Consider the following 10,128-nt stretch of genomic DNA (forward strand, 5'->3'; position numbering starts at 1 on the left):
AATACCAATTCCAAGCCCTTTTAATTTTTCATTTATGCTGTCTGGTATTATATAAAGCTGTAAATTTGGACTTTTTCCAAATAGTAAACTGATTATTGCAACACCCATTTGTTGAGTAATCCTTCCACTTCTTCTTCTTCTTCTTTTTTTTTTTTTTTTGGTGAGGAGGATTGGCCCTGGGATAACATCTGTTGCTAGTCCTCCTCTTTTTGCTTGAGGAAATTTGTCACTGAGCTAACATCTGTGCCAGTCTTCCTATATTTTATGTGGGATGCCGCCACAGCTTGGCTTGACGAGCAGTGCCAGGTCTGCACCTGGAATCCGAACCCCTGAACCCTGGGCCACTAATGCAAAGTGTGTGAACTTAACCACTACACCACACGGCTGGCCCCTGTACTTCAATCTTAATGTAGCCATTTCTTACTTTTTATGAAGTTTGCGTCAGTCCAGTTATGTTATTTCCTAACTAAAATGATACAGTGCAACATTATGTATAATCGTGTGTAATCATAATGTAACATTGGTTTCTGTACTGCTTTACAGACTGAATGTAGAAAGTGACACTGCATGAAAGAGACCAAAAATCAGTTCTTCATCCCAAGGACCCGTTAAACTCCAAGAAGCATCATATTCAAATAATAATCAAATGATTTCCAAGAGTTTTTCTTCAAATGGAACTAAAAAGGATATCAATAAATGTGTAGATTTTAAAGTGAAAGATAGTAAATTGACAAATGTTGGGAGTAAGCTTGACCATGGAAATAAAAACTTTAGCAGTCCTGAGATTGCCAAAGATGTGAAACCCAAAGCTGAAGGCAAATGGAAAAGATGGGCTCATTTACTTGCTCAGAGGGAGAAGATGAAGGAACACAAGAAAGAAAAGTACAATAAATTTGCAGACAGTTCTGAAAAATGTGTTTTGGAGAAATGGAAGAGAATCCAGTTTTCTCAGGATTACAGTTCCAACAAGATAATTAAGGAACCCTCAAATCTAGAAGAAGGAAGATCAGTTTCAAAATCCCAGCAAAAATCCTGTGATACTCTCCAGAAGCTTGTAGGAGGAAGTGTCTTCAGTGTAGATTCTACCAAGTCGAAGACTAAGCTGGAGAACAAAGAATGCCTGGAAGGCTGCCGGGTGTCATTAAATTTGACTAGGCACCCAAGAGAACGTTTATTTTCAGATTCCACGTGTAAGCAGACTGTTCATGAGTCAAAAGGAAAATATCATTGTGAGCATCATGAAAGTAATGATTCAAGTTCTAGTGCAAACCTAACCCAGGTAAAGTAGTACAAAATGAAGAATACAGGTTTTAGCGAAGAGTTTCAATATGGTCAGATTTGAGTTGTTCCTTTCACTGATTATGATCGTAGAGGGCTGATTCAAATTTAGTTAGGAAGATTTGTATTGGTTCCTTTATTTTGCCCTTTTAATTCCAAGTTTCTTAGGAAGATATCCTGGTAAGCATGAAGGATAAGTAATAGAAGGGAATGTGTAAAAATGTAGAAAGATGCAGTTAGAGATAGTCCTTTCAGAAAGCACTGCTCCAGTGTCTTAGGCTCTTCTGTAACCCCAGGTACTATAGAACACCCAGGGCTTAATATCCTGAATAGCTTTAACAAATTATTTTTGGAGTGCCCCTGTGTGCCAGGCACTGCAGTCACAGTCTGTTTTCAGAGACTTATTCCTGTGAGGAGACATGCAAGCTGTCACCCTAAGTCTGATAAGTACTTATCACTTAATATGGGATTACAGTGGAGGATTAACATGGCCTTGGTACACTGTGGAGGGATTAGTTAAGAAAGGTTTACTGGAGGGGGTAATGTTTAAACTGAGAACTAAAGAATGCGTAGGAATTATTCAGGCGAAGGCGAGGTGGGTGGAATGGGAGAAGGAGGGATGTTCTAGGCAAAGGGAACTACAGTCCTGCATTAATGAACCCTTAACGAAGGGATGTGTTCTGAGAAATGTGTGGTTAGGTGATTTTGTCATTGTGCGAACATCATAGAGTGTACTGAAGGGAAACAAAATTTACCACCCCAAAATGTGTCTCTTCAACATGGAGATTACTTTAGGTTGGTTATTTTTAAGAAACAAAAGATTCAGGAAGTCTTTCACGTTACCTTCCCCTTAACTGCCTAAACGAATGTAAAAAACGTGTCTCAGGAAGTGAGCTATCACCTTAGCACAACATGAACTAGGTGGTAGACAGGGAGGAACCTAGACAAGCCTGTTTGTTGGGCTCCCCTTTGTGTCCATCTGTTTCTGTATGGCCCAACACTTGTTTTCCAAATATTTGCTCCTTTTCACCTACTTGTAAATTATCTTCCTTCCCTTTGAAGTCCCTGACTCTGCCCATCCCCAACATCTTTTGTCTTTAGCTGAGGATGTTATTTAAGGTGAGAGTTTCAGCCATTTTGGCAAGTTACTCAGTTTTCCTAGATTTCTCCCATATATATGTGTTATTAAGCATTTGTTTGTTTTTCTCATGTTAATCTGTCTCATGTCAATTTAATCTTACCAGCCAGAAGAATCTAGAAGGGTAGAGGAAAATTTCTTCCTCTCCCACCGTACTTGCACAAACCTAGATAGTATAGCCTATACTACACAGCAATGCTATACAGTACTAATCTGTGGGACCACAGTAGCATATGCGGTCCATTGTTGACTGTACATGTACAGAGATCCAGGCTAGAAAGCTTGGCACATCTAGTTTGCTTTGAAATTATGTAATAAATTGGCTTTTGTGGACTAATTTGAGAAACTAATCTCTATAGCTTTGTTTCTATGGCAAATTATTTACCTTTAAGAAAACTTTTAGAACTTCGGTAACTTTAGAACTTGAAAACTTCAGAAATTCTGAAATTTAGAGACTGCTTGAAATAGTGGTGGTTGAACCTACCTGCTTTTAGGAATCAAGACTATAGATCGCAGCATAAGATACTTCCTGTGAAAAACGGAGGGATTATAAAGAGCGAGGCCAGAAGAGCTTGAGAGAGAGCACTTTTTGTTCAGTGAACTTAAAGGGTCCAAAGAGAGAAAGAATTGAGTTTGTTCTTTTTATTGCTTTCTTAAAGGAAAGCTCCAGTTTTCTCCTGTGTTATAATTAGTTCCCTAGAGTAAATGCAAGAAAGGAACTTGAAGTTGCCAGCATGTTCAGTAAACATCGTCGTATCATTGCTTCATCTTCTTCTTGTGGTGTACACCTCAGGAATAGTATGAGAAATCCCTGCAATGCATCTTCTGGGTTCCTTTGGTCTCTATACTGAATTGCTACACAAACCGAAGGAGGTACATAGCATGAATATTAAGTCGTAGGGGAAGCAGTTTTTGCATGTGTAGGGGAGGAACACATTTCCTCTACCCTCTCTTGGTTCGTCTGGCTGGAGAACTAATTAAATTCACAGGAGACAGAATAGCAGGAGAAAATTAAACAAAGCTTTATATTCTGAGGACCATGGCCCAGGGCCTTTCTTCCCGAAGGAAGAAAGGGTACCGAAGAAGTGGGGTGCACAGAGTGGTTATATACCCCCAAACAGGATGTTTCACATAGGATTGAAATGTCCATTTTACAATAGTCGCGAGACTGCTCTGTCAGCACAGTGATTGATGGAAACAGCAGATAGGTGTGCTGTCTTGGTGAACACAGCAGGGTGGCAGGTCTGTTGTCTCAAGCTGGGTGGTCACAGGTGAGTTGGGTGGTCGAAGGTGAGTGCAGCAATCAGTTCCTAGCCTAAGGAAAGATGCTTATCCTTAAGGAAATGCCAATGTTGGGGGGAAGTTGCACCTTTGTCTTAAGGCCATTTGTTCTTGCCATAGTAAATGTTTTAAAGCAGATATGCAGTGCGTGCTCAATGGCCACAGTCAGGCCCTTTTGGAAAAATGCAAAGTCAGGCCGAATTAGGTTTACACCAAATGGCTTCCTTGTGTACTCCAATATATCCTATTGCTTGCCATTTCTATTTGTCAATGTATACATGGGAGAGGCTCAGGCAAGCCAAGCAACTCACCAAAATGGCTGAAACCACCACCCCAAACATCATATCCAGCTGAAGACAAAGGATGATGTTAGGGGTGGGGGGAGTCAGTTACAGGAGGTTACCAGACAGGCACAATAAACAAATGCAGATTAAGTGCTTGCCTTCCCCATTGATTAAGTCTCTAGAGATAAGGTCATCCCCCCTTCTTCCTGGTAGAGAGGGAGATATCGTTACAGATGGAGATTTCCTTTACAATGTAAATGTCTCTTATAAAGGGTAAGTAAATTCTACTTACCAGTTGCCTTCCAGCCCCAAATAATCATCATGCCAAAGAGACATATCTTGGGATGGCCAATTCCAGGCCCCCACACATGATTACTTTCCAGTTATTGGAATTAATACTCTTTATAAACTATGCCTTTAATAGCAGTCTTATCTGACTTAAAGTCATTGAGACACAGGAGCAGTAAGGAAATATTGTTCTTTCTTGAATATATTATCTTTAGCATATTATTGACTGTAGCTAATCATCTTAATATTATGTTTATTGTCGTTTTCCTCACAAATTCCGCAATAGATAATTATCTGCCTGAAATAATGAGTGTACTTTACAAGGAAATAATTGTATTTTCTGGATTTAGTAATCCTGTGGTTTAGAAATCTTGTTATACTTTCCTGAGAGAAAATAACTTCTTCTGTTTCTGAGGTCTTGGAGTCCTTTGATATAGACCACTCTGAGTTTGCGCCCTTCCCTCACCATGGCAAATTAATGTTCTAGAGATTTGTCACTTATAGGCCACTTTTACAAACAGTGTCCCACTTAATCCTTACAAGTCTGTGAAGTAGAAATTTATCAGTTTATCAAACATTAATTAAATGTACTTATTATGTATCAGGTATGTTTCTAGGTTCTAGGGACTTAAAGATAAATAAGGTGCTCTTTATCCTCAAGAAGTTCACAGGGAGGGAGATTTGTAAACAAATACTCTGTGATACAGTGAAGGAAATAGTAGAGCCCTAAGAATTGGGTTGGTGTTAGCATAAATTTTGGGATGAGTTTAGGGAGGGCTCACAAATGTGGAGATTCTTAAGCTTGGTGTTAAAGGGTATATAGAGCAAGGAATAGCAGTTTTGTCCCACCACGGTTGAGGGCTAGTGTGTGTAATGGCACAGAGTTGTGAAATTGAATGGCAAGAGTGTGCGTGGGCACTAAGCTGGTCAGTATGACTGGAGTTGAGATATGTGGAGAATCCATAGGAGAAGAAGTTAGAGAGGAAGCCAATGTATTGCTTCATATCCCATGGGAAAGACTGGTTTTCTATCTTGTATTCTGTAGATAGTACAGAGCCCCTGAAATGTAATCAGGGAAGCAGTCTAATCAGATTTTCACTTTAGAACCACTCCAGTAGGTAAAACCATTATTACCCTCATTGTTGGTATTCTTTTTGTCATCCCTAGGGAAAGCTTCATCCCATTCCATGTATTTATTAAGCATGGTTGGGGAGGGCAAATAGTTAAATGCCCATTAAGACTTTCTTTTTGGATAAGGAGGAAGTTTTCAGGGACAATTGACATGAACTTTTCTGGATTTGGGGGTGATAGAAAATTTATTGAAGTCACTGGAAGTGGCCTGTGGTCAAAGAGAGTGAAGGGTAGTAGTGACGTAAGTGACAGAATTAAAGATTTCAAATGTCAGGAGCTTCAGGAAGTTCTGCTTATTAGCTTGCTGGGGACTTCTTAGCTGAAGAGAACCTTAAAGATCTAGTGAGCTTGAAAATCAGGTGGAGAAGGGATCATGAAATCCAGGGTCATGGAATAGAAAAGCTGTCATGGGCCTAAGTGTGTGACGTATAAAGTGTTATATCATGTGAAGATCGATGTTAGGCAGTTAGGTTGGAAGCTGAATTCCCAATGAAGCAACATTCGATACACTTGTTTAAAGAGGGTCTGTAATTTGTACCATGTGTAGCCTCCTGTAAAATACATGTGAGTTTGGTGTTAACTTGGAGAATTCTTAGAAGATAATTTGGTTTAGTAGTGTCTTTTGCCAAGTTCCCTACTGGTTTGTAGCGTCAGGTAGGTCTCGTCCACTCAGCAAAAGTGCCAGTGAGACACTGGAGTTAGTGGAGAGATTTTCAATCTCTGCTGGAAGACCAGAAATAAAGCACAAACCTCTGGTGCTCCACCCCTGTGTAATACAATTGTGCGTTTTTTGGCTTTTCCTCCTCAACCATGTTATAATCTTCAAGTTCCCTTTGTTGTTTTGTCATGTCCCTTTTAGAAATGGCTCAGTTACTTCTGGATGAAAACTTCCCACCACCGAAGGCCAGCCTGTTTACCTTTGCCATGGTTCTTTCTATTTCTTAGAGTGGCATATAGTTTTTTCCTCAGAATATGAATATTTGTAGGAATGCATATATGAATGAGAAAACCCTAAAGAATTTCTACCATCTTTCATGACTTAACAGAATGAGGCTTTTCTATTCTAGGGGCAGTTTCTCATCTGAGGGTAGTTTTGCCCCTTAGGGGGCATTCGGCACTTGCCTTCGTGGAGACATTGTTGATTGTCAGGAGAAGGAGCGGGTCGTGCTAGTGATATCTAGTGGGCTGAGGCCAGAGATACCGCTAAACATGCTACAATGTGCAGAACAGCCCCCAAAGCAAAGAATTATCTGACCCAAGTGTCAATAGTGCCCAGGCTGGAAAACCCTACCCTGAGTATCTGCTTCATTCTTAACTAATAAAATTACTTTGCGTTTCAGAGTTTTGAAGCACCGTGTTCTTCAGTGTCCCTTGAAAGTATTCAAGATACAGATCAAGAGGTTACTCAAATACTTATTTTTTGGAAGATTTTTAATGAAATTATGTCAAACAGTTCTAGTTTTAATTAGAAATAATGACCATAAAAACCTCGGTGATATAAAAATAACAGTGATCGCTACTTAAATCAATATATAAGTTTTTATGAAGTGATGGAAAACTATTTGGAAAAGTATTTACATTTACTTGATCACCTTTTTGCCTTTGTTTCTGATAAGCTCTAATCTGTTTTGAATGAAGAGCATGCAGCCTATGGCTCACAAGTTATGTCGATTTTTATTTAGTGTTATCACACTTTTGGCATGCTTATGCCTAGGCTTGCCAAAATGCAGTATGATATTAACGTGTTTCCGCCTCCTTTTTCTAATTAGCAATAACATGAAAATGTTGTTCAGTGAAAATGAGAGTGCTGCATATTTATTTTTACCTGCTGCTTCATTTCCCTGCTAGAATCTCCTGATTGACCCTCAGAGTTGTTGCATAGGATTTTATGGTCTCTGGTCCTAAATTAAAATTAGATTCATAGAATACTTTGTGTTTTCTATTTAAAGAAGACTTTAAAACCATGTTGATTGCTTTTTATTTGTGACAGCATTCAAATTTTCGTATTTTTCTGTCTTCTGGGTCAGTGCTGCTTGGTAGAAGAAAGATCTCTGCCCTTTGCTCTAAAGCCAGATTATATTTTCATTTCTTTGGATCAAAATACATCAGGGAACTACTCCCCTAAGTGAGAAGGGTCTTGAGAGCTAGACTCAGTTTGTGATGGTTCATAAACTATCTTAGAAATCTCAAGAAGAGCACTCACCATCCACATAAAAACATATTTGGCTCCTAAAATACTTTGAAGTGCTAATAGGAATGAGAATTAAGTTATTTTGAACGTCTACTATGTACTAGGCTCGGTGAGAGGAGCGTCACATTATCTCACTTAATCCTCACACAAATGCTCAAGGGGAATAGGTATTTAACATTCCTGTTTTGTAGATGCATAAACTGAGACTCAAGGCAGTTGTATAACTTGCTTGCCTAAGATTAAAGTAATGAGAAAAGACCTATTTTTAGAAACCCTGTGTGTGTTTACAATCTGTATTCTTTTACCATGCTGTCTCCATATTTTTGTCAATTTCTTTATTTCCACAAATCATCTCGTCTTAAGTGAGTTAATTGCTGTCTTCTCTTGTTAATCTGCAGACTAAATAATTCAAACTATTTTACTGTGAGTCCTTTACAATGTAGACGCAGATAGTAGAAGAGCCTCGTGCTGCGCATGTGGGAAAAAGTGTGGATTTACCTGTGCTTCCACCTTCTGGAGAGTTAACGAGGATGGAAATTGACTTGGTGGAAGATGATGTACATTCTTCTGCTGGTACACTCTATATGCATATGATAATGTTCATGATCTCCTGTGCTTTCTTAAAAATTAAGACAGTATATTTCTTTTGGCTACAACGATAAGGTCTAATATTTGTCTTATCATCATTTGTTTTATATATCTCACATTATTAGATGGTTAGAAAGATTTCGCTTTCTCTTTTTGCCAAGGGGCGGTAATCAGAGTTGTGAGTTGTCTTTTATTCTTGCTCTTAATCATAACTTTTAACAATTTCATTTATGTAAAGCACTGATCAGAAATAATGCAAATTGCTCAAAGGTATTTCTATTCATGGATTTCTTATATATAAAATTTTGATCATTCTCCTACGGGAGAAGATAATGATAGATATTATCCAAAATCTGTTGGTATACTCTCTCGATTTGTGTTTATAAAAATAGTAATGCTGTGTTACATTCACATTGCATTTTTCAGTTTACTAAGTGTTTCCTGTGCATTAACTTATCTGATCCTCACACTGGCCCTATGAAATAAAAATGCTAGTATTATTACGTTTTCTTTCTTTTACACATATTTATCTTTTCAATTATATTTTACTCAGAGTATATTGAAAATTAACTTATAATTCCTAAGCACACAATTACCAGTGATGCAGGACAGTGTTTGGCAACATAGTTACTACTAGGGCAGGTTAGTTTATGATTGAAAATTCACCCATTTATCATATTCAGCTGAAGTCAAAATGCAGCAATTCATAATATTCTGCGAGTGGATAATTAAACACTGATTACTGTTCTTAAATAAGAATTGGAGTAAATTTACCTTTGTTATTGTTGTCTAAGGAATACCTTCTCTTAAGAATGCTCTCAAAGTTCTGTGATATCGAAATTTTAGTTATTATACAACTCTATTATGAGGTGTCATCAAATCCTAACTTTGCTGTTTTCTCTAGCAAATACTGCTTCAGACAAAAAGCTTCTAATCGTATTGATACAGATATTCTGATGAATCATCTCAAATTTGCTAAAATTTTGAAGACAACAGAAATCACAGGTATTTATAAAACATTTACTGATTCTGATTTTCTTATTTGAGTTGATATTTTATATTAACAGTGATGTGGGTTTTTTCCCCACGTATGTTTCCATTTCGGTATGCTATTAAGCACATATGTATTAAGCATAATCAGCTTAAGTAAAAAAAAACAACAACAACAGAGCCTTCACAGGTTAACCCAGCAATCTAAACTTCTCTTGTTTGATATCGAATAGTATTTGTTTTGTAACATTCTTTTGACACTTACATCTATTTTTAATTTTCATTTTTTATGTATTATCTCTTTGTTTAGGTTGTGAATTCCTTACTTTAAAAAACTTCAAATTCTCCTACAGCAGTTCAATTTAGTAATAAGTACTTGTTGACTTCTAAGAAATCTTTTCATTTTTCAGGCTTTGACAGACTTGTATTAATAATTCCCTGGGTTGTTGTGCAAGAGCTAGATCGTATGAAGGCAGGAAAAACTGATAAAACATGCCCAGCACAAAGCCATACCTGCAGTTCATTTCATCAATGACAGTCTCAAAGATCAAGATCGAAAGCTATGGGGTCAGTCAATACAACTCGAATCTCAAAACTTTGTAAGTATTGTTCTCTCACGGTCCTTCCTGATTAAGATTTGTTTGGGTGCTGACTCGTTGGAGGGAAATGGTGCAGAACTTCTAAGAAACTTATAACAATTGGAATGTGAAATGCAGAACACAGTGATCGTTTGGGGTATTCTATTAGGCTTTGGTTTTGGGGTCTTTGATTTTTCTTTTTCTTTTTCTCCTAGACCACCTTAGGTTATGTGTGTATTTCACAGATAGTGACAACATAGTTCTAACGTATAGTTGTCTATATTACAGTACTTTGAATTCCTTTTGTAAAGATCATTGTTGAGTGATGAGGCCAGTAAGTGATCTGGGTTTCTAAAAAAAAAAAATATGCAGTTAGTATGA

The 10,128-nt window shown here is 37.7% G+C and overlaps 1 pseudogene; it reads left to right on the forward strand.

The window, feature by feature from the left end:
* The first annotated feature begins 543 nt into the window (after positions 1 to 543).
* LOC138922611 (transcriptional protein SWT1-like) lies at positions 544 to 9,768 on the forward strand (annotated as a pseudogene).
* Positions 9,769 to 10,128: the final 360 nt, after the last annotated feature.

Source organism: Equus caballus, unplaced genomic scaffold (assembly GCF_041296265.1).
Source record: "Equus caballus isolate H_3958 breed thoroughbred unplaced genomic scaffold, TB-T2T unassigned-0001710, whole genome shotgun sequence".
Classification (NCBI taxonomy): domain Eukaryota; kingdom Metazoa; phylum Chordata; class Mammalia; order Perissodactyla; family Equidae; genus Equus; species Equus caballus.